The following is a 24,647-nucleotide window of genomic DNA, read 5'->3' as shown; positions in this document are numbered from 1 at the left end:
TGATATTTCGTTTACAGAATGTATAACTTGTTTTGATAAAAAAAAGAAATGAAATCTTGTTTCATGTCCCCCGAGGTCATACATATGCATGTGTCGCAATCATCAGCATAAATTCGCAACGCCTCTACATAATCTCATTTCGTATGCAGCTGCAGCTCCGGAATCCAGATAATTGTTTTCCGGCCGACATCGCCCTAATGGATTCCTCTATCTTTTGGTACAAAGGAAACCGCTCGTCCCTGTTAAGTACAAAGAACCGTTTCCAGTGAATTTATAACTTTCTTACGTGCATAGGCCCACACTATTTTAGTCCGTACATTTCCTCGGGTTTGGCGAAGTATTAAAGAACTGAGAAAAGCGGAGGATTATGGGTACGAAAAACATGACAAAAAGAAAATAACGTTACGAGTTAAAATCAGGAAAAACGTTTTACTGTTCCTCGCAAAATAAATAACATCAGTCGGGACGTTGATAACAAAAACCACCGCAACTTTGGAAGCTTTAAATAAATGGCGTCCAACTTGTATTGCTGTCATGTTCTCTTCTGCTGCAAAGCAGTAATTTATTACAAGGTCGGAAGTCGGAACTTTCCTTGATGTTTATATGAAGTACAACAAACTTCGTACGGGGCTTTCAGCTTTACTCTGTGACGTGTTACAAGTTAGAGTTATCTGTAATGTGTCGAATAATTTAGAAATGTCGAAGCGGAATTCAGACACTTTTAAGGGATAGAAACCCAACTATTAAGCAGCAATTACTAAATTCTCGAACGAAACCATCCATAAATTGACATACCAAAGACGCCAGCAAAGGCGACATACGCCTTTTCGTGTTTGCCCTTTCTAACTTGGTCCGTTTGCACCCTTTGTTTTCCATCCGCTTTCAAAATGGAAAGTGCTTTTGTTTTTATTGTTCGATCGATCCGTGTATTAATGGAAAAGCCCTGTATCGTCTGCTGTTCAGCAGTTTTTCTTTCAAAAGTGGTATTTAGAAAGTTTTTTCGGAGTTCAAACGATTCTGGAGGCATATTAGATCTAGCCCTTGGCGTTCAAATTATGAACCACGAACTCGTATAGTCATCAAATTTTCATCAATAATAAGGTGACTAAGAAGACGTTTACAAACGTGCATACACTTAAAACACTTCTATGGCCCAGAAATTACCGTAGTGACCGCGATAAATGAATTATTTAATTTATTAAAAACATTTTTTACGTTGATGCAACATTTCACCTGAAAATGTGGAACGCCAGAGCGGGTGAAAAAATTCAAATAATTGCTAGTAAACAAGTTTATTTACTTTACTTTTCTTGCCGCACCAAAGCTCAAAAAATATACATAAATAAAGTCCGATTTTCCTATACAAACTATTGACATTAGGACACTACATCGAATCCCATTATTTTGCATTCTTTCAGTTGTTCCTTCGTTTCCTGTTGTTTGAATGTGTATGTTGTTGTTGTTGTCGTGATTGTTGTGTATTCTATTTAAACAAAAGCAGTAATGATAAATGCAATATATTATACAGGGTATTTGGTTCATCGATACACATCCGAAAGAGGATGGTAGATAAGATGATTTTGAACGTATTTGACCATATATACTATTATACATAGTGTCAGGCATTTCTAGATATTGTCATTTTTCTCGATTTTACCAAATTCGCTGTTTACTTTCATATAAGTTACAATAAAAATTTAGTCGAACATTTGATCTGACTCTTTTTTTTCGTATAAATTTGAATATGTATTTTATCGATATCAAACATATAATGGGATCTACATATGTAAAAAGAAAATGTGGTTCTTTAAAATTCCAAAAATGAATTTTTTGAACATGAAACGTCAACTTTGTAAGCGAATAAAAATAAAGATGCAAATAGAACAGGTGTTTAAATATATTTAAAAATTTCTTTCACAATTGGTCGTTCAAATGACGTATTGAAAGACGCTGATTTAATGTTGCATAAGATATTTAATTAAAAAAGAAAAAAATGCAGCAAAAATGTATATAGCAATTTAACAAATTGAACAAACTCATTTATGGTTAATTATCATGCTCGACATGAAAACCACCGTTTATGAGACAACCTCAATATCGGCATAAAAATGCATTTCTTCGAATTGGATTTTTTTCCTCAAGTGCTTGCACAAGGATATAGTGGAAAGAGTGCATTTTCTATACCAGCATTTTCAACAGTTGAATAAACAGCCATTAATCGAAACTCTCGTGGTTACATTCATCCTTATTTTCATTTGGAGATCCCGCAAGTAAAAAATTAATGGGGTAGCAGAAGTAATGAAGGCTGAAATGAGGCTAGAAGCAACCATCACGGAGATGCGACGAAGCTGTTGACGTGGTATCAGAAACGGTGATTCTCATTTCGAGCATGAAAATTAATCATAAATAAATAGTATAATTAATGGATAAATAATAATTACTTATTAAATTTTTATTCATTTTGTAAAATTGCCATATGCATTTCTTTTGCTTTTTTTCTTTTTTAATTAAATATCTTACGCAACGTTGAGTATGTCTTTCAATATATCATTCGAAAGAGCAAAGGACAAAAAAGTTTTTAAAGATATTTGAACGACTATTCCATTTACATCTTTCTTTTTATTGGCTTACAAAGTCGACGTTTCATATTTAAGAAATTCATTTTTGGAATTTTGAAGAGTAACGATTTTCTTTATATGCAGATTTAATTACATGTTTAATGTCGATAAAATATATATTTAAGTTTACAAGAAAAAAGATAAAGTCGGATTCAATGTTCGACTAAATTTTTATTGTAATTTATATGGAAATAAACAACGTATTTGGTAAAATTCGGAAAAATTATGATATCTCAAAATGCGTGGCACTTTATACAGGGTGGTCACTTTTACGACGCATTCTATGGGGATTTTCGAAACGGTTAAAGATACAAGGTTGGTTAAATGGAGAAAAAGTTTCGTATTTTTATGCTCTGCAAAAAGCTGAAAGCAAAATTGAAATATCTTATGTAATTACTAAGATATCAAAGAAATACCAAAAAAGTCGATTTTCTTTTTTTGTCTATAACTTATTTATTTTTCATACAATCATTTTGAAACTTGGGTGTTCTATATTTTCCGTCAGTGTCTTCAATATGGAAAGGTCAAAAATATCCTAGGCCTACTAGTTTACGTCAAAATAATACTAACTTTCGATTTTCTTATGGACGCCATATTGGATTTTCGCATTTTTGAAAAACACGAAAGATTTCCGTTTCGGCGAGGTGCAACACAAGGGTCTTCTGAACTATTTTACAATAAAAATTAAAATATTTAAATATTTAATGAAAAAATCAAGTAGCACTGAATTTGTCAAGGTCATAATTGGTTACCAAGTTACTGACTGTCTTTGACACATAAGTCAAGTAGTCAATAATACAACTTTTAAATAAGTAATAAAAAAAATTATCAAATGTATTTTCGAAAATCAATAACACAAACTTTAACATTAACTAACATTAATTAACAAAGAAATTAATACGAGGAGAGAAAATTATATAAAATGTTCAAAATGACCGCTACTATGAGTAATACATAATGCCGTTCGCTCATACTACATATTTGAAGTAGCTCTTCTGATAACAACTGGGTCAATGGTTCGAAAGAAATTTGTAATTGGGTTTCTAAGATAAGATAAGCGTTTTTTGAATGTCTTATGTACACATTATACATGTCTATTTTCTCATCTTTGGAGAAATATCATCCCATTTTGATAAAAATTAAAATTTACTTAATTTACAGAAGAACAAAACTCACTTTTTTACTAAATTTCTTTTTAAATAAAATTATGTTGACATAGCAACCAATAATATTGGCTACTTGACTTATGTGTCAAAGACAGTCAGTAACTTGGTAACCAATTATGACCTTGACAAATTCAGTGCTACTTAATTTTTTCATTAAATATTTAAATATTTTAATTTTTATTGTAAAATAGTTCAGAAGACCCTTGTGTTGCACCTCGCCGAAACGGAAATTTTTCCTGTTTTTCAAAAATGCGAAAATCCAATATGGCGTCTATAAGAAAATCGAAAGTTAGTATTATTTTCACGTAAACTAGTAGGTCTAGGATATTTTTGACCTTTCCATATTGAAGACACTGACGGAAAATATAGAACACCCAAGTTTCAAAATGATTGTATGAAAAATAAATAAGTTATAGACAAAAAAAGAAAATCGACTTTTTTGGTATTTCTTTGATATCTTAGTAATTACATAAGATATTTCAATTTTGCTTTCAGCTTTTTGCAGAGCATAAAAATACGAAACTTTTTCTCCATTTAACCAACCTTGTATCTTTAACCGTTTCGAAAATCCCCATAGAATGCGTCGTAAAAGTGACCACCCTGTATAATAGTATACAGGGTTATTCACGCTATACGGCGCGGAATATTGTGGCTAAAATACGAGACTTTCAAAAGGTTTCACTTTTGGGCTATATGGGGATCTATTATGGCTCCTTTTCAAAATTATTTTTATATTATACAGGGTGTCCCAAAAGCCCTAAAAATATCAAAGTTGTGTTTTTTTTAATGGAACCCTCTGTATATTATTGCATTTTTGGATTCTCCGATCAAAATAAGTGTCTGTTTTAATAAGGTTTACTATACCTAAAACTTAAGGTTTTTTAAATAATTTGAATTTTATCAAAATTTGACCTAATTTTCATGTTTTAAACACACAAGAAGTATTTAAGTTATGCAAGTGCAATTTACAGTGTATTGTAGCAGTAGATCATATTTTATATTCCAATCATGGTAAACTTGCCATTTTATACAGGATGTGCAAAAATTAAAACTAATCAAATAAGAACTTTAAGTGGCTATAACTTGATTAATTTAAATACAACGCTATATTTTTTAACTTACCAGGATATATAATTTTTAATTACCTATCGAATGGTATTAGGGTGTTCATAACTAAGTCTTCGCGTTTTTACAGAATACGCTAAATAATTGTTCTTTGCGCCATTTGGTGTTATTTAGTTCAAAGTTCTAAATCACATATCAACTATAACATAAAACAGAAAAAAAATATTTATAATAGATGTTCGAAATGTCTACCGTCCATTTCTAGGCACTTACAAATTCTTTTTTTAAAACCACTACTAACTCTGGAAAGCATTTGCGGAGTAACAGTTTCAAGCGCGTCTGTTATACGTGTTTTCATATCCTGTGAAGTTGTCGGAGGCGTATTGTAGACAATTCCTTTTATGTATCCCCACAAAAAGAAATCTAGTGGAATTAAGTCCGGGGATCTGGGGGGCCAATTTTGATATCCATTTCTTCCAATCCACCTTTTTTTAAAGTTGGCATTTAAAAATTTCCGAACCTCGCGATGATAATGAGGCGGAGCTCCATCCAATTGAAGCCACATGGTGGTTCTAATAGTTAAAGGGACTTTTTCTAATAATACTGGAAATTGGTGTAAAAGGAAATTTAGAAACATCACACCATTTAAAGGTCCTTCAAAAAAATACGGTCCAATTAAATATGGGCCCAGTATTCCACCCCACACATTAACGGACCGTCTATTCTGATTTCTCATGACTCTGTATTCATGAGCATTCGCATCAGAATAGTAATGAAAGTTGTGTCTATTTACAAGACCATTGTTATGGAAAGTACATTCGTCACTAAATAGAACTTCATCGAAAAAGTTTTCATTTTCTGTCACTTTATCTAACACCCACATGCAAAATTCTGTTCGGTTGTCAAAATCATATCCATAAAGTTCTTGGCAAAGCTGGATTTTATAAAGATAAAAACTATGTTTTTTAAGAATTCTTGAAACACTTGCTTGACTAATGTTCGTAACTTCGGATATCAAATATTGACTAATATTGGGAGTTTCGATAACTGAACCAACTACCATAAAAACATTTTCGTCATATTCAGTGACAGACTTCCTTGTAATGGGTTTTTTGTAATTGACACTTCCTGTCTTTTGAAACTGGTGTAATAATCTTTCAAGAACGGCTGGCTTAGGATGTTTTCTTTCGGGAAACCTTTGAGCGTAAACTCGAGAAGCCAATAAACAATTCTTATGACATTCTCCAAGAATAAAAATCATGTCAATACATTCTTCTTTTGGGTGAATTTTCATTTTAACTACACTCACTTTCACATGAAATGCACCACCCAGTAATAATAATAATTAAGTCTTGTAATTTTGGCAAAATAATGCTTCATAATAGAGTATCAAATGATCAGCCTTTCAGTAAAAAAGAAAGAATGCTAGTGGTTTTTTTGTCATCGACCTATTAGATTTTTTATTCAATTGTAAATGAATAAAGTAATATATATATATACAGGGTTATTCACGTCATGCTACACGGAATATTGCGGCTAAAGTATTTAATATTTCGAATTTTTCTATTTTGCGATGTATAGAACTCATATAGAGGTACATTCTAAAATTATTTTACTTTCATACAGGGGGTTGTAAATAAGCGAAAAATATCAAAGTTATGTTTCTTTAAATGGAACACTCAATATATTAGTACCGTTTTAGATTCGTTGAAATAAATAACTGTAAATTTGATTAAGGTTTACCTACCCTAAACCTTAAAGATTTTGAAATAATTGAGATTTTGTAAAAAATGTAGTGCAAATTTAAAAACCTCGCTTTAAAGGAAGTTTAGACTGGAATAAGCCGAAATTCACATCAAGCCTCAGACATGAGGCATATTTCATGCCATAGTCATGAAAATTTAAATATCTTATACAGTGTGTCCAAAAAATAAATTGAAAAATGTATTTACTTTGAAGGGTATTAACTTGCTTAATTTAAATGGAACACCCTATATTTTATTACTCCAACTATCAAATTGAAACATTACCGATCGAAAACTATTATACTTTCCTATACTTAAATGTACAAGTTTTCCTTGAAAATTAAGATTTTTAAAAAAAGTAAAAAATCCTATTACTTTTTGTATCAGTTGCCACGGTGACATCGAAAATGTCAATATAAAGAGTCATATTTATGCATTCTTTTTTCGTAGATTTGATTAAATATGAAAATTATCTTGTAAGTTACGCAAATAATATTGAAAATATCATAAATAAATAATTATATTATTTTTATATTTGTTTTTTTTATTATTGTTTTTGGAACATTTAACTCTCGTGCTACTTCTCTGGTACTCCGTTTAGGATCATAATTAATATAGGATAAAATATTAACAATATTTTGCTGATTTCGGGTTCTGCGTTTTTGCGTATCAGGTCGAGTAGGATGAACATTTCCAGTTAATTTAAGGCGGTTAGCCAATCGTTTAAAAACTTTTCTTGAATGATGTTTTCTCAGTGGATACTTAACACTGTATTCTCTTGCTGCAATTGCCACATTTGCGTAACACTGAAAATACACAGCCAGCATATCGTAAGCTTCTTCATTCGAAAACGCCATTACAAAATACTTAGAAATATTAGGAATATTATCAGTAATCAATAACTCGACAATAATATTAACTATAGTAAAGTAGTTAATATGACATTTATTTGTCAAAATAACAAAAACATTTGGTTTCACTCCAAAGCCTACTTACCGTTTATTGGAAAACTCGTTGTAAGTTAAAATTTTCAGTTATTTATCAATAAGTCAAAAACGAAAAAGAATATTGAAATGCGCCTTTCGGGAAAAATGTAGGTTTTTTAAAACTCTACAAGATGGGCTTATGAAAATAGTATAGTTTCATTTGATTTATTAAAGAAAAATGAAGAAAATCGCCATTACCTGAAAGAATGCCCTCTAGCGATTTTGTTCTGGACTATGGATTTTTGGTCAATGTGGATATTAAATCGGCTTATAATTCCCTCACAATGAAATACAGAATCACTGAAATCGGATAATTAGAAACAGAGATATGATAGTTTGAACTTAGAATGAACTTAGAATGATATGTGGGTTATGAAATTATGTGTCAAACAAAAAAAATTCAGAATGCTGTAATCTTATTGATAGAAAATTAAAATGTGCTACTTAATTAGTGTTGAGGTTCCTTCGATAAACGAAAACCACGAAAACAACAATTTGGTTTACGAAAGTGGACTGTATTAAATTTCACTTATATAAATAATGGTAAAGTATTGGTCTAAGTATGAAGTGGGAGTTTGCTTAGTTGGGAAGATTACGAGTTACGTTTACGATCACATGTCTAGAGCGAGCACTGGTCAAAGAGAGCAAAATTACTGCGATCATCCCTTAAGTACTAAACCCGAGGAACTCCACCCAGGGGCGCACCAATACCAGACGCCATTGCGGGCAATGGTCGCGCCTAAGGTCATAAAATCGCCGCCATCTGGCAAATACCTATACAAGTCGCTTTCATTGAAGTATTGCGATCCGCCGAATTGCGTATCGCGGCAAAGGTCCAATTTAGAAAGCTTCCTTTGACTAGTAGCGTATTTCCCAGCCATAAAGAGCCCTTCGATATGGCCTGATGGGTACGATGGTCTGGCGCCCAGATGGAATCCTTCAAATACGTATCGATGCCCATGGGCGTAACTTAAGGGATGAAAGTACAAAACAAATTAACTAAGCAAACTACGCCAAGAAGCAATAACCTAAAGTCCTTAACAATTAGTGACTTAGTATAGATTTGTCGATTTTAAGGAACTACCGTCCCTACTACGCCCCCTTACGGCGATTTCACGAAGTTGAAAATATTTTCCAGAGATTTCTCATAGTCACATTAGTAATAATTTTTTTTGTCCGAAGTTGCTACTTGCTCTACTTACCGCGATACAGCCGCTGTCCAACGAAAACCGGACACCCTGTATATATAACACATCTTTATTTCCCAAGAAAAAGGCTATCGACCACAATGGTCTTTCTGCCCGTGATATTTACAAGTTAGTTTAGGTATATACTGTAACTTTAACAACAGTAGAAAGAAAAAAAAAAAGGGTTTCTCTATATTCCATAATGCTCTTGCAGGGAATTGGCAGGGAAGAGGAATCGGGATTGTCTGGTTCGTCTCGTCAAGCAAAGTGGGTTTAATATTGTCCTATTGTTGGAGTTGTTCTTCCATTTTGTTTGAAGGTTTAGTAGTCTGTCAGTAATTCGTGTCATGTTTGTGCGTTGGTACAATAACTGGTTGGGGGGATTGTGGAGAGGGTTCTTGGGATGTCTTATTTTAGTAATTAGTCTTAGTGTAATTTGTTCTGTTGTTTGTATGTGTTGTTTAGTTTTTTCAGTGGAGTTTGCCAACATTATGTGTCCGTAGTCAAGTATTGGTCTGCATATTGCTTTATATATTCTTGCAGCAGCCCTTGTACTAATTCCTTTGTCTTTGTAAGTCAATGATCGAAAGTGTTTGGTTCGTTTTATGATTTCCACTCTGGCTTTGCTAACATGTTTGCTAAATTTAAGTTTATTGTCGAGTGTTAGGCCCAGATATTTTACGACGTTTGTAGGTTGCGTTGTGTGTCCGTCTGCTGTTATCGTTGGTGAGTTTAATTTAATGTGATGGTTTGATAGTAGTAGTTGATTTTTGTTTGGATTTGGAGTAAGTCTCCATTTGTAGAATCACTTCATCGTGGCGTCCGTCAATGCTTGAAGTCTTTTCACCGCTTTTTTGGTTGTTTTGTCATGTGTACAATAAATGCAGTATCGTCTGCATATTGTAGTATGTATGCGGTTTTGTCGACGCGATTTTTATCTTCTGTATTGTGCTTGTATATGTCGTGACAGTACACATTGTAAAGCAGGGGAGAGAGGGGCGATCCCTGTGGAAGGCCTTGTTCCGGGCAAAACGGGAAGGAGAGAGTGTTGTCGATTCTTACTTCCAATTGTCGGTTTTCAAGTATGTTTTTTATCAAGTATAGTAGATATTTCGGTGTCTGTAGTTTGTGCAGTTTGTATAAGAGTCCTCGATGCCAGACACTGTCAAAGGCCTTGTTGACGTCCATAAATAGACTTGCCGATTTCCCGCCATTAAGATGTGTAGTCTGTATGTTGTTTATCAGGACGAAAAGTGGATGAATAGTCGAGTGTTTGGGTTTAAATCCAAATTGGTACGGTGGTATGTGTTTGCCGACCTTTTGTTGGAGTCTGTTTCTTATAATGTGTTCAAAAACTTTGCTCATTACGGGAAGTAATGTAATCGGTCTGTAGTTCTTAGGTTGTGTGGGGTCTGTTGTGTTTTTCGGTATGGGTATTATTATACCACTTTTCCATGTCTCCGGGATATTGCTGTTGATAATGCAGTCGTTCATTTTGTTCAGTATTACGTCATGGGTTTCTGGGGTTAGACTCTTCAAAAGCTTGCTTTTGATTTTGTCCTTTCCCGGAGCAGTGTTTTTCATGTGGGTGAGTGCGTCGTTGTAATCAGTGTCTGTAATAAGTTCGTATGTGTGGACTAGTGGGTCCTTAAAGTAGTTTTCGTACCATTCGTTCACCAAATTCCAGTTTTGATTATCAAATTGGGGATTTGTTGCAGTATTAAATGCTGTCTGAAAATGTCTGGCAAACGCGTCCGCTTTGTCTTTGTCTGTGAAGTGTTCTGTTCCGTCCTCGTCGATTGTGCCAATGATGCTCGTTTTTTTGTATCGTGAGAGTTTTTAAATTTTTTGCCAGTAATTTTTACCATTGTTATTTTCAATTTCTTGACATGTCTCTAGCCATTTCTCCTGTCTGTATTGATTTATTAATGTCTTCACGTTCCTGTTCAGGCTGTTTAGGGTTCTTTTTAGTTCGTGTTCTCGTGTCTGCGCGTACAATCTTAGAAGTTCTCGTTTATGTTTTATTAGTCTCAATATGAATTTGGGTAAGCTGCGTTGGTAAAAAAGGTTTTTCGAGCGCAGTGTGAACGTTTCGATTGCAGATGTGAGTTGTTGCTGTATGTGTTCTTTAGAGGTATCGTGTGAATGTGTTTGAATATAGTTATGAATGCGTTGACTCACTCGTTCCGTGTCAGTTTTATTTAAATCCAATTTTTTGGTTTCTTTTGTCAAGGGTTGTAGGTGTTTTAACTCCAGGTCGATGATTATCGCTAGATGATCCGAGCCAAGTTCGTTGGTCAGCTTAACTTTATTTATGCTGTTCTTAAGACTTTTTGTGTAGAGTAAAATGTCAGGTGTTAAGTCTTTGTTTCCGGACATTAAAAATGTTGGTGGTGTGTATTGTTTTATAAAGTCCGAGTTTTCCAGGAATCTGTTTAACTGTTTGGTTTTGTCCTTATTAAGGTTGAGGTCTCCAATAATTATTGCGTATTTATATAGTGAAGCTTTGATGAGGATGTTTTGCTCAATGGCGGAAAAAGGATGTATGTAAGTTAGGAAGATGTGAATTCTGTCATCAAGGTACGGAATGGTGAAATGTAGGCATTCATTCAAGGTATTATTCAGGGATGGGGGATTTGCCTTCCCCAGCCTCAATTTTGGATGCAGCAGTATTGTCGCACCCCCTTTCGCATTATTAATAGTGTTGCCATGCTTACAAATGCACTGCCAGTCCCTGTATGTCGGTGTTTGTCCTAGCTTCATCTTAGTTTCTACAAACATGCAGCAGTCTATGTTGTTTCGTTCGACGAAGTTGCATATTGCATGTTTTTTTCTGGTTTAGTCCGTTGATGTTGGCGTAAAGTATTTTTAGATTGAATTTTCTACGTTTGTAGTTGTTTGTCTTAGTTGGTCTTGATGAGGTTCTGTGTGTGAGCTTCGATTAGGCAAGAGCATATCAATCATCAAAATGTATATATGATTGCCGAAGAAGACAACCGAGGTGTCAATGCTAAAGTCGTCTATAAATTGTTTACGGAGCTTTTTTAGCAGTTCTTCTCTGTTGATATTGCTTGTTTTATTTATTTGATGTTTATATTTATTGATGATGTGATCATGTGTGGTGATTGGCATGTGAATTCTACTGCTTTCGGTTATGACCTTTGACACCTCGGCAGTTCTCTTGTTCAGACATTTGATTTTTACATTTGGTATTCCGTTGATGGGGGCTGTGGGCCTGTTCGGGCATTTCATGCTTCAGGCAACATGGTCCTCGGCGTGGCATGAGGTACACTTCATCGGAAGAGTTGACTTGCAGGATGCGGTCAAGTGTGGTCCTTGGCACTTTGTGGGAGTTCTACAGTCTTCTGTGCGATGGTCGAACTGATTACAACGTCCGCAGAGGGCGAGGATGGGTGCTGGTGGTTTGCTCTCTACTATCCGGAACACTTTCCCCAAGAAGTATATTCTTCGGTCGTTCATTAACTTCTCGTATGTTTTTAGCTCTCCTGTAATTAGCCGCATCAGGAGTGTTGGTAGTCCTCGTTGTCTGGAGATGATTCTTTTGCAGAATCTAATTTGGAGATTCATTCCTTTCAGCTGGTTTGCAAACATTTCATCTGTTATGTCCATATCGACTCCTGTTGCCACTACTGAGTATGATGCTGATATTCGTCGATCGTGAGCTGATTTTTGTGGTGTTGTAACATTATTGTGTTGCACCTTGAAGGATACCACTGTTTTACTATTAACTAGTAACTGCAATGTCTCAGCGGCTTTCTCTTCAACATCCGTTTTAATTAGGAAATTTTCCCCTTGTTTGATGATTATGTATTTGTGTTTTTCATTGATTTCATCCCATTTAACAGCAAATTGTGTTCTGGTGTATGCGGCGGTTGTAATGACAGTGAATGTGTGCTTGTATTTTAAATGTATATGTTGTGTTGTTGTTAGATTGTTGGACGATGTTGTTTCTTTCTTGTAAGGTGTTAAATCAAGTGCTGGCCGTTTGGATTGGCTTGTCGGGGTTGTTGGTGTAGTGGGTGTGGCGTTAGGCTTCCTGCCTCTTTTTTTTGTTCGCGGTTGGCGAAAGCCACCATCCTGGGATGCTCGATCCGACTCGGATTCTCGGCAGCTGCCGGGGTACATCCTTCTTTTGGAAGGGCCCCGGTATTAATCTTCTTAGTTCCGCTTTATGTGAGTCGTGTCAGTCCGTGACCGTATAAATAATTGGAATTGTTCCATAAAAAAAACAAAACAACAAAAAGAAAAATGTTCTGTACGGCAAAACTATTCAATTGCATTCACACTGAACACGTCTTGTTCGTAGCGAGGTTGCTACAAGACTCCAATAAAGTAATATTTACATGGAAATATCAGTTTATTTTGTTATTGAACTGTGAACAAGACATCTCAAAATGCCCCCAGTGAGACAGCGTCGAAATTTTTCCTACGTTTCGGATTTTGATAGAGGGCGAATTATCGGCATAAAGGAGGGTGGACTTTCTTTTCGTGAGATTGCCCGAAGAATGAATCAGAACCACACCACGATTGCGAGAATATGGTCTTCGTGGTCTGAAGAAAGGGTTCAGCGACATCGTCCAGCTGGACGTTCTCCCCGTAGCAGCAACGCACGTGAAGATCGACTTCTTAGACGGATGGCCATTGGTGATCGATTTCAAACAACAATGTCTGTTGCAGTAGATTGGATGGGAGCTCTAAATCGTCGGGTGTCGATGGCAACAGTTTACAGAAGAATTTCGTCTTTTGGCCTGCATTCATACCGCCCAAATTTACGACTGCCACTAACCGCCCAACACCAAGCTTCCAGATTGGCCTGGTGTCAAGAACGAATTGATTAGAATCATGAGTGGAACAATATCGTCTTCAGTGACGAGTCGCGATTTTGTTTATGGATCAATGATGGTCATAGAAGAGTCAGACGATATCGAGGTGAAAGAAGAAATTTGCAATTTTCTGAAAGGCGCCACACAGCTTTAACACCTAGTGTTATGGTCTGGGGTGCGATATGTGTTGGCCGAAGATCTTCTCTTGTATTCGTTCCAAGCACCTTAAACGCACGTCGCTACATTGACAATGTTCTGAGGCCAGTATTAGTACCTTTCATGCAAATTTTACCAAATGGCATTTTCCAACAGGATAATGCAAGACCACATAGTGCGAACATTACTCGACGATACCTGGAAGAAGCACAATTGGAAATACTGCCTTGGCCTGCACGGTCACCGGACCTATCGCCCATCGAACATCTTTGGGATATGATGAGTCGCCGTCTTCGAAATTTACCGAGGCCTCCAAATAATGTGGATGACCTACGACATCACCTTGAGGTAGCATGGAATGAAATACCCCAGGAACATATTGATCATTTGTTGCAAAGCATACCGCGAATAGTACGTGCTTGCGTTGCCATACGAGGCGATGTCACTCATTATTAATTTTTTCATTATCAAATGTTGTATCTTTTAACTGAAAGTCTGATCATTTGATACTCTATTATGAAGCAATATTTTGCCAAAATTACAAGACTTAATTATTATTATTACTGGGTGGTGCATTTCATGTGAAAGTGAGTGTATGTAACACCACAACAATATTTCAAATAACAAACGATCTAAGCGTCAAAAATTACGAAAAATAATACCATTCTAGCAAAAACGAAAAACAAACTACGCAGACTAAACTGACAAATTAAATAAATTATCTGACATTTTGAAATATCAAATAGATATTGTACATTAGAATTTTGAACTAAATAACTCCAAATGGCGCAAAGAACAATTATTTAGCGTATTCTGTAAAAACGCGAAGACTTAGTTATGAACACCCTAATACCATTCGATAGGTAATTAAAAATTATATATCCTGGTAAGTTAAAAAATATAGCGTTGTATTTAAATTAATCAAGTTATAGCCACTTAAAGTTCTTATTTGATTAGTTTTAATTTTTGCACATCCTGTATAAAATGGCAAGTTTACCATGATTGGAATATAAAATATGATCTACTGCTACAATACACTGTAAATTGCACTTGCATAACTTAAATACTTCTTGTGTGTTTAAAACATGAAAATTAGGTCAAATTTTGATAAAATTCAAATTATTTAAAAAACCTTAAGTTTTAGGTATAGTAAACCTTATTAAAACAGACACTTATTTTGATCGGAGAATCCAAAAATGCAATAATATAAAGAGGGTTCCATTAAAAAAAACACAACTTTGATATTTTTAGGGCTTTTGGGACACCCTGTATAATATAAAAATAATTTTGAAAAGTAGCCATAATAGATCCCCATATAGCCCAAAAGCGAAACCTTTTGAAAGTCTCGTATTTTAGCCATAATATTCCGCGCCGTATAGCGTGAATAACCCTGTATATGTACATACCGCCAAATACATTCAAAATCATCTTATTTATCATCCTCTTTTGGATGTGTACCGGTGAATCAAACACCCTATGTACTAACTAAATTATGACACACATCAACAAAAACCCAAACGTGGCCCTTCAAGTCATGTTTGAGTTTTTGTCCTCCTCTTTTGACCTCTTAGCATGTGGCGAACCAAGTAGCAAATTACCCGTGTGTAAAGTTTAGATATGGGCCTACCTTACCAAACGAAACTTGACAAATTCAAAGTTTTTAAAATTAACTTTAATAAAACCGTGAAAACACTAATATCAAAATTAACTTAAATCAGGGTTCAAAACAAATTTGTTAAAATTGCCTTTCCGCGTTTGCAATGCTTATCAAGTCTCCTATATTGAGGTTTGAGCCTATTAACCTAAACTAACCTAATTTACGGTCCCTTTAAATTCTATAATTGAACCTGATAATTCGATTAATTACTTCATTGGGTACATTTGTTTACGATGTGGTGAGAATTTGTAATAGGAATTACATAATTAACCGATCAAAATTTGGAATCGCCCAAATTAAAGACCAATGGTTACAGCAGTTGGGCAGTGGAAAAGACTACTATAAAGGACAACTTATGCGAATCGAGGAGAACCCAATATGTACATAAATACTATTATAGTATATTAACACAAAAATATTTATTAAACGAATTTTTGTGTATCTCTTTATAGAATTATTTAACAAAACTTGACAATATGATCAAAGTAGTCTTTTGCTGCCCACATACCTGAAAACACTTTTATTACTTATCTGCAAATTAAGTCAATACAAATATAATAAAATGTTTCGAATTTTCTTTAATTTGGAACTGATAATTTAAAGCAAGTTCATCAAAATGTCTCGATACTTTGCGTTGCCTTTTTAATTTTGTGGCTTTAGATTTAACACTTTCAAATACTTCTCATTCTCTGAAAATAGATTTTTTAGGTGTATATTAGAATCCTGGTTCTATATCCAATCCGACATGTCTTATATGTAATTTCACGTCTTCCTTCGTAATCCCATAGGGTCCCCCCTTCGTAATCCCATAGAGACAAATTGAGAGATTTTATAGTATAAACATTGACTATCACATAATTCATTTATATTTAAATTATAATATAATACATATAACAAAAAACATAACAATGTAAATTTTCCTGTTTTTTCTGACAACACTGTATAGCAACAAACATAGACGTTTAGCTGAATATAAGTTCATAATGTTTTGCTCTTATCAGACAATTTAGCACACATTTAAAGATGATTGATCTGTGTACACACATATACTGGCATGCACAGACCTGCGTCAGTATGGACTGGACTGACAAAATATTAGGGAAGCCAGTTTAATAGATAAATTCACATGTCACCATGTGGAATTTTACAGACACGGCACGAAATGGAACGTCATCGATCGATCCTTTTGGAGATGTTAGCTCTTATGTAGGTCAGCTTCTACAAGTAGGTATTAAAACATTCCTAAATGACAATGTGCATCACTGATTCTATAAGTGCTTCAAATAATAAAACGATGCTATCTCCTATCTCTCATCTTTCGTATCCTACATCCTCTACTTTCCCTTCTTGAAAGTGACATTAACACAGGTTTTCGGTCCGGTCCATGCTGGAGCAGATTTATTCATGTCGAGTGTAAGTATATGAATTAACCTTTACGAGTATACTTTGGTACTAATGAGAAATATTCCAGTCCGCTCGTACAAAAATGCGTTGCGTCAAAGTTCACTAATGAAACCAAGTCCCCTCCAAACATAATTATATCTCGATAATGAGAACTTCAACTATCTTAAAATTACTAAGCATTTTTCTATTACTGCTACTTAAAGATGAGATTTATGGGGCGAGGATTCTTGCAATATATCCCTATGTGTGGGGTAGCCACCACATTCTAGGTACGAAGTTTATAGGGGGACTGGCCAATGCTGGATATAACATCACTTTCGTAACACCATGTCTGACCAAAGATGTACCAATAAACTACTGTTGGACCGACGTGATTCCGGAGGGACAAGTGGAAGCTCAAGCATATTATAAAGGTATATTATTAAGGCCAAGTTGTTGAATCATGGCTTCAACGTGGCTCACCTAACCCCGAAACGAATTCCTTATGTGCATTTGTCGTTCGGGTTTAACGGAACTGAGTTTTAGCTACAATTCAATACCTAGGCCTAAGAGACTAAATAAGGAGGTAAACCGCTGATGGAACTATGATGTGCAAATTTGGAAATTGTCCTAAAAATCGAAATTCATCTGAATCAACTTGAAAATGATATTGTTCACACTACTAAATAATATCAAAACGATATTTTTAACTCAACATCTTCTGTTTCAGGTGTCAACTTCATAATATTAAATGGTACACCGTATTCTTTTTTTTTTTTATGAAAAGTATTTTTCTAAATTTGATGATGTATGACACGTTAATATTAAAACAAGTTTTAATTAAGAAAAATTGAAACATTTATTTGTTTGAGTATTAATACATTATTTTGAATATTATAAATAAGATTTTTCTTCTGCGTTTAACATACGTATTTCTCCATAGTTGCCACAAAATATCACATCTGTAGATATTGCTCGAATTGGCTACCACCATATTGTACAGATAATTGACATTTGATTACACCATGCGGATCATTTATAACACCGTTTGATAAAATTTCCTGGCAAGCATTTACAATTCTTTGCCTTAACATATCGACATTTTCTGGCTGGGTAACATAAACTTTATCTCGAGGGTAGCCCTATAGCCAAAAATCCAGCGGAAAAAGGTCCGGTGAACGAGCGAACGGTTTTATTTTGTCCTTTCTTGTTGGGTCCTAATGGTCTCCACTTGTCCATGGCACCAGGCATATTTTCACAGAATAATACAAGAGATGGGATGAAATACAGATGATCATAGAATAACACAGATGGCTTCATGCCGATACAGATGGCTACATAATTCATATTATTCAAAATTTTTAATTTTTTTCAGTTAAAAATTGTTTTAACATTAACTTATACATCATCAAATTCGGAAAAATGATTTATATGAAAAAATAAGGAGTTCTGTTTAAAATTCTGAAGTTGACACCTGAAGTAAAAGTTGAGTTAAAAAAAATCAACTTTGATGTTATTTAGTAATCTGAAAAATATAATTTTATTTAGTTTTTAGTTTATCAAAATCCATTCATAATGTATAACTAAGTTATAGCTTCATCCGTTTTTATGGGACACCCTGTATAATACTTTCCACCACGGTATGTAATATATTCTTACACGATTTACCCGTCGAATGAAATTAACCAATAAAAATAAAAAATGTTATATTTTTCGCTAAATTATTTCTTGAGGGCGAGAAAAACAAGCTTCAATTCCTGGCTTGTCTTACCGATTGGAGCGCAAATGTGAGAAAAGCTGTGTTTACTAACCCAATGATTCAAAAATATATCCAGTCAAGAGAAACCTTCGATGCCATTATCGCGGACCAAGCATATGGCTTGGATACCTTCCAGGTGTTTTCATATTTTTTAAGGGGCCCTTCATTCTTGCAACTAGCCTTAGCTCTAACGAGAACGTAAAGGCTACAGTCTGTAATCCTGAATCTATCTCTACAAGCGTAGTCAACTTTATCCCGGAATTGATCCAGATATTCAGTTTTGGTTCCAGGCTTAAAAACTTAATTACTTTTATTGTAACTCTGCTATTTACAAGTCACAACCTGAAGTTTTAGTCTAAACTGCTGCAAAAACTATGTTCTGAATCTCCCAGCTTCAACGAAGTGTTCCGCAATACCTCGTTGATTTTTATTAACTCACACCAAAGTGTTTTGTCAGCAAAACCAGATTACCAACATGATTGAGGTGGGTGGTTACTACATTGACCTACCGAAAGAACTGCCATCACATTTATAAAAATTCTTGGATAGAGCTAAAGACGGGGTAATTTACTTCAACCTGGGCTCAGAAATTAACAGCCAGAAACTGTCTGAAGAAAAGCAGAAAAAATTTCTTTAAGTATTTGCAGGTCTTAAGCAAAGAGAGTTATGAAAATTTGACAAAGATATAATAAGAAAACCTGAAAATGTGTTGATTAAAAAATGGATGCCCCAGCAGGATATTTAAGTTGAGTTTTTAACAAACCTCTCAAATAGTCAAAATTAAAACAATTCGAATTTCAGCTTATCTTAATATCAAACTCTTTATTTACCAAGGAGGCCTTCTCAACAGCACCGAAGCCATCTACAATGGAAAACCCACCCTTTGTATACTACGTGACAAAGAAAGGTAAACACCCATTAAAAACCATTTTATTTTGATAATTTTTTGCATGTTGACTTATCTTAAAAAAAGAAAGAAATGATTAAAATTTCAAGTTTATCTGTTAATTTTTTTTTTAGTTTCCATGGGTCGTTCCTTAAAAAAATAAAATTTTTTAAAAACATTTTTGTTCACATTTGCATCGCAACTTTTGTGAAGTGTGTTGCAATCGGTCATAATTTTTACTCATTATGCCTAGAGTGCGTAGAATTGAACAGATCCATCAGCTTAGTGACTTTGAGAGGGGGCGGATTGTTGGGTTGCGCGAAGCAGGTCTGTCGGTCAGAGAAGTGTCTAGAAGAACTAACATATCCTTAGGAACCATAGTGCGGTGTTACCAGGCGTGGACTCAGGAAGGCCGTGGGCACAGAGCCAGAGGCACTGGGCGACTCAGAGGAACCACAGAGCGCGAAGATCGTCGATTGCGATTTTTGGCTCTTAGAGACCGATTTAGCAGCAGTCGAGCTATTACAAATCAGTGGTTTGAAGAACATGGGAATAGGGTTGGTATGCGTACAGTATATCGCCGAATACGAAGTTTTGGCCTTTTGTCCTATCGTCTGCATTGGGTGCTGCCTCTCACTCGCGAACATCGATTTAACCGCTTACAATGGTGTAGAGAGAGAATTCAGTGGGACCAAGAATGGACTCAGGTGATCTTTAGTGATGAATACCGCTTCTGTCTGGGGATGAACGACGGTCGGGCAAGGGTGAGAAGGCGACGGGGTGAAAGGCGAGATCCACAATTTGACAGAGAGCGTCATGTCCACGGTACTGTAGGCGTTATGGTATGGGGTGCTATCGCATATAGTAGCAGGTCACCCCTAGTTTTCATTAGAGGCAACATGACTGCCCAACGCTATATCCAAGAAGTGTTGGAGCCATATGTGATTCCATATTTTCGAACTATCCCGAACGCTATTTTCCAGCAAGACAATGCTAGACCTCATGTTGCTAGGCAAACAATAACGTTCATGGATCAACATCAAATCAACCGTTTACCCTGGCCACCTCGATCGCCGGATCTGTCTCCTATTGAACATGTCTGGGACATGATTGGCCGCAGACTGTTGAATTTACAGCACCCTCCACAGACTTTAGCAGCCCTTACTCATGAAGTTCAGATTGCCTGGAATGAGATACCTCAAGAAGACATTGACAATCTTATTAGATCCGAGCTCAGGCGTATCAATGAGTGTATAAGGAACCGTGGATGCTCAACACACTATTGAAAAAAAAAAAGAAGTTCTTCCTCTGATCTTGCTGAAAATGTAATCATTGAATAAGTATGTGGTACTGAACACGTATAAAAAAAATTATCAAAATAAAATGATCGTTAATGGGTGTTTACCTTTTTTTGTCACGCAGTATATTTATGTACTTGGAGATCAACCAATGAATTGCTTCATAGCTAGTCAAACTGGTTATAGCTTGTTACTAGAATTCAAAGACATAAGCAGAGAAAACCTTTAATTGAGGAATTGCTTGAAAATTCACAATATTCAGAGGCGGCTAAAAAGTTGTCAAGAATTTATAATGACAGACCTATGACCCTGTGGCAGACTACCATTTACTGGGTGAAGTGTGTCATAAGGCATAACGGGGCTCCGCATTTAAAGGTTGCAGGAATCGGTTTGCCCCTTTACTATAGGTATTATATTATAGACATGTTAGTTTTAGTTGTCGGTTGTTTTTTCGTTATTTTAATTGCAGTTAAATGGCTAATTAGGTTTCTGATTGGTAGACGACTAAGGGTTAGAAAAATTAAAACATCTTGAGAAGTATATGGCAAGAATTCTATTTTTTTCAGCGAGTTTAAATGTAATATGTACTTACATGTAAGGTGTGATTCTTGATGCAATTATGGGTCCTTCGCAGTCAGTTATAAGAGAAGTCTTATAGCATATGACATACCTAAAACAAAAAAGAAGAATTATTTTGAGAGTAAGTCGGTATAGAAAAATTCAGGAGTTTTGGCGTTATTAGATCAGTATTTCAGTAAGACCTCCCAAATTTCAATAATTATACCTATATATATATTTTAAATTCAAATCAACGAATTGCGACCCTGTGGTAGTTACCCATCATTTCCGACTTATGGAAATTTTCATTCAGGGTCAACCTGAGAACAGCATACAATTTAGTTGCCATAAACTATCGAATAAGCTGTGATGCCACGAACCTCCGTTCTATACCTATAAACCCCGCTATATGTTTAGGAAACATCTAGTATATTGCAAATTTTTGGCTTTCTATCAATATTGTTAGTGACATATCACATGTGTCGTTCAGGGATACACATTTTAGTTCGTGCAAAGGCAGTCACATTCGACCTTTTTTACAGTTGTTAACAAAAATGATTATTTTATCACCCATAAATTTTGTTCCAAAAAACGAACTAAAATTTTAAGTTTCGGCATTCTGTATGTCTGAAACTATTGACTCGCGCATAAGGCATATTTACGCTAATGAGAAGCAAATGTCTCCAAATTTTGGGTTACCTATTGTTAATGAATCACCTTGAATAATAAGAATTTTTGATAATGTACATAATAATATACATTTATTTATATATATTTACGTATATTTCACACTGATTTTTTAATGTAATGGGGTTAGTAAAATTTAGCAGCTCTCGGAATAGTTGTTTCTGTTTTTCTCCTTTGTAAAAAAGGCCTTACATGAGGCAATCTGCTTACGAACTTCTAAAGCATGCGAGCAAGCACAAAACCAGTAACGACCTGGTCTGGGATTTTGCGTCCACTGATACAATATGAAATGTTTCTCGATATAGATGTGCAATCTCCTGCAATAAATATTGGGATTAGTGGAATTTCTTTCATTTCATCTATAATTTAATCTATCATTAATGATCAGTAGGATGATAAGAAAAATGCCTTACGCCGCCAGGCCTAATATTATGCCACAACTGATTCACTCTTGTTCAATATAAAAATAATACATTTAAATATAATTTTAAAAATTAAAGTTCAGCGATATATCAATTTTTGAAGGTATTTGTGATTTTTTTTGTCATTTATTTACTTAAATAAGTTCACTTTATTTCAGATAAATAATTACACTAACCGGAAGTAAGTAGACTACACTAGTGCGTTTTTGGTTTCTTTGATTTTTTTTAAAACAACGTGTTAAAAACAATTTTTAACAGCTAAAAACCAAGAATCAAGATCCCCAACAAGAATATCACAACATCCATCATAAAATACTTACACCAAGACAAGCTAACGCTCGCTATTCTGAAATGTGGAGCCCATTTATGCTTAATAACATACTCCACCCAATAAATTATAGTCTTTATGGGCGAGAGGGCCTATCATGATACAATTTTGACCTATATTGCACGTTTTCTTAGCATCTAGCTGTTAAGCAGCTCATTAACTAATTATTCGAATTTCTTGTTGGAAAATTTTGGATCATTATAGGATAGCTGAAGAGAGTATCCGCCTTTGTTTGCTCTCGCTGCATTAGCCGGTTGATTTCCGAACACTGGAATGGCAAGAATAGGGACTTCATGGTAGATTGCTTCGATTGTACTTAGTAGACCTACGTGGGCGATGAAAAGTTTCACGTTAGGTTTCCTAAAAATTGATACTCATTAATATATGTTATTTTAACATATTATTATTATACATATGTTATATAAACAAAAACTGAGTTGTCCTAAGGAAGCTCCCAGAAGATGATGATGTAGTAAAATACAATCGAAAAGGTGGTTAAAACGAAAACGCCAAACTCAAATCATACAACAGAAGTGCATCGAGATTTCCAACCAGAAGCAAAGATTAATACCCGAAAAATCAAGGGATTTATGTCTTTAAAAATGTGATAAAGCACGAATCTGGATGAAGCTTAATGAAGCCTCATGAATGGGATATTTATTATCATAAATGGAATATTTGTTATTATGAATGGCAGTTTATTATTAAAAATGAGAGGTTTATCATAAATGGAGGATTTATCATGGGAGATTACTATGGATGTATGCATTAATGGTATATAATGATAAGTGCAGGTTTTTGTGTGATTGATGATAGAGAAACTTCTTAAAAGTGTTTAATTTGTAACTAACAGGAGTATTTTTAGACATGGATGACAAACTTTTTTATGATATACGAGTATTAAAATTTCTAACGAAAAATGAGAAAAATAATTCTTAATTTAAAATTTAATATTTGTTATAAAATAAATCAAAGAAAAATCCTATGTAATGTTATATTAATGATATTCTAGTACGAAGCTGAATCAAATATGAACCGGAATGTCTCTCGTGCGGCTAGTAGAACATCGGGAGGGAGCTCGTGCGCCTAGGTGTGATAGGTAGAGATATCGCAAAGCCACTTCTACTCTGCTTGGTCTTTGAAAGCCGCGTTTTCAGTCAACATCACCATGAGTGAGTACGAGGTACACCCTCAGATGACGCAACATGTTTTATCAGTTTCTAACATGTGAAGGTATAAAGCCAGTGGAAATCTTTCAAAGACTTGAATCACATTTTAGAGAGATCTGTCTAAAGAAAACCTAGGTGTACGAATGGCAAAAGAAATTTCGGGGGGAGACGAGAAACAGTTGAGAATGAGCCCCATGCTCGCCACGGTTGGACCATTGTGACTGAGCACATCACTATTCGCCTCCTTTCGAGGATGATTCCGGATTAACCTTTCCCCATATTGTAAGTGAGGTAGGCATAAGTTATGGAAGTGCCTAATCCATCATTATAGATCAACTAAGGTTTCGGAAAATTTTAGCCGGATGAGCGCCTCGTCTTCTGAGTGACTAACAGAAACAATAGTCAACCTGACTCGGAAAACGTTGGCAGATATTCACTAGCCAACATTGGAACACTTTCCCTGTCGTTCGGACTTATCCCTCTGTGATTATTACAGGCTTGCTTTGTCGGAAGAGGCACTGGGAGTAAAAAGATTCCACAACCATGAAACGGTCGAGGGCTTCGTGACAATTGGTTGCAAACACGCCTCGCCTCTATTTACGATAACGGCAATAAGAAACTTTCAATACGATAGGAAAAATCTATTTTTAGATCAAGAGATTATGTACAAGAATAATATGTATCTATCGCTTTTGGACCTTATTCCAATAAATTTTTAGAAAATAATTCCTGT

General features: G+C 35.0%; 1 protein-coding gene and 1 pseudogene across 3 annotated transcripts in view; both read right to left on the bottom strand.

Moving 5' to 3' along the window:
- The window catches only part of LOC136417865 (cytochrome b5 reductase 4), a 134,281-nt gene that overhangs the window by 74,021 nt on the left and 35,613 nt on the right, over positions 1-24,647 (bottom strand). Inside the window, exon 2 of one of the 3 annotated variants that reach the window (XM_066403717.1) lies at positions 21,343-21,420. The exons of the other annotated variants lie outside the window; for them this stretch is intronic. The gene's annotated coding sequence lies outside the window, so the exon portion shown is untranslated. The remainder of the gene's footprint in view (positions 1-21,342; positions 21,421-24,647) is intronic. 3 annotated transcript variants of the gene reach the window in all.
- LOC136417739 (uncharacterized) lies at positions 1,979-12,913 on the bottom strand (annotated as a pseudogene).

Source organism: Euwallacea similis, chromosome 30, assembly GCF_039881205.1.
Source record: "Euwallacea similis isolate ESF13 chromosome 30, ESF131.1, whole genome shotgun sequence".
Taxonomy (NCBI): domain Eukaryota; kingdom Metazoa; phylum Arthropoda; class Insecta; order Coleoptera; family Curculionidae; genus Euwallacea; species Euwallacea similis.
Note: the sequence above shows the minus strand (reverse complement) of the source record. Positions and strands in the feature narration are given on the sequence as shown.